Source organism: Zingiber officinale, chromosome 1B (assembly GCF_018446385.1).
Source record: "Zingiber officinale cultivar Zhangliang chromosome 1B, Zo_v1.1, whole genome shotgun sequence".
Lineage (NCBI taxonomy): Eukaryota > Viridiplantae > Streptophyta > Magnoliopsida > Zingiberales > Zingiberaceae > Zingiber > Zingiber officinale.
In genome coordinates, this window is record NC_055986.1 from 21,567,748 (window position 1) to 21,568,731 (window position 984).

The following is a 984-nucleotide window of genomic DNA, read 5'->3' on the forward strand; positions in this document are numbered from 1 at the left end:
GAGATAGAAGTACCACTAGTGAAGGTCATCTGGTAGAACCAGAAGTACGAGGAAGTCACTTGGGAGCGTGAGGACAGTATGAGACAGAAATATTCAGAACTATTCTAAGTTCGAGGACGAACTTTTTATAAGGTATGGGGGATTGTAACGACCCAATTTTCTCTGTTTCGAGTTCCAAATGTCCATAAAAATATTTGGAAATGCTTTTAAAATATTCTAGAGATTTTTAGAAATTTTTAGAGTATTTTTACGCAATTTTTGGAGGTCGTTTAGTATGTTTACAAAAAGAAAGAAATTTTGACAAAAAGAGTTGAAGGTGAGGCTCGAACCCATGACCTCAGGTTGGACCCGACCTAACCGGACACAGCCAACCAACTGGGCTGCGCACGCTTTGTTAACTAAGTATGAGGAGAAATAAATTTAAAGCATAGATAGTAATTAATTATAACCCGAGTATAAGAAAGGGAATTAGGTTATGATTTTCCAAAACCCAAAACAATTTCTCCCGAAATTGTTTCTCCCCTTCTCCCTCGCGACAGCGCCGTCTCTCTCGGCGGAAACCAAGAGGAAGCTAGGTCTTGGGTCTCCGGCGCCGGCGAAGCCTTATTCCAGTCATCCTTCACCGTGGGTGGTTATCCCGACGGAGAGGAGCTCGCGGGTACAAGAGGAAGCCAAAATTTTGCAAGCCGTCGAGCCCTAAAAGTCTTCCCCTTTCTTCTTCTCGGTTGTAAGCGCAAGAACGAGGTAAGTACTACTCACCTGTGGTAGGAGTTGCTCCGATCTTTCGGTTTCGTTTCCTTGTTTCCTGAATTTCTGGTTTCCGAAGCTTTGCATGAACCCTAGAATAGGTTTGCTCATCCTTTACCGTCGGCTGTAATTTGAAGATTTTCGTGAGCTTTACATGAACCCTAGGTTGCATTGAGTACTTAGGGTGCTTAGCTTTTTCAGTTACAGTTAAGTTTTCCTGCAATTGACTACGATTCA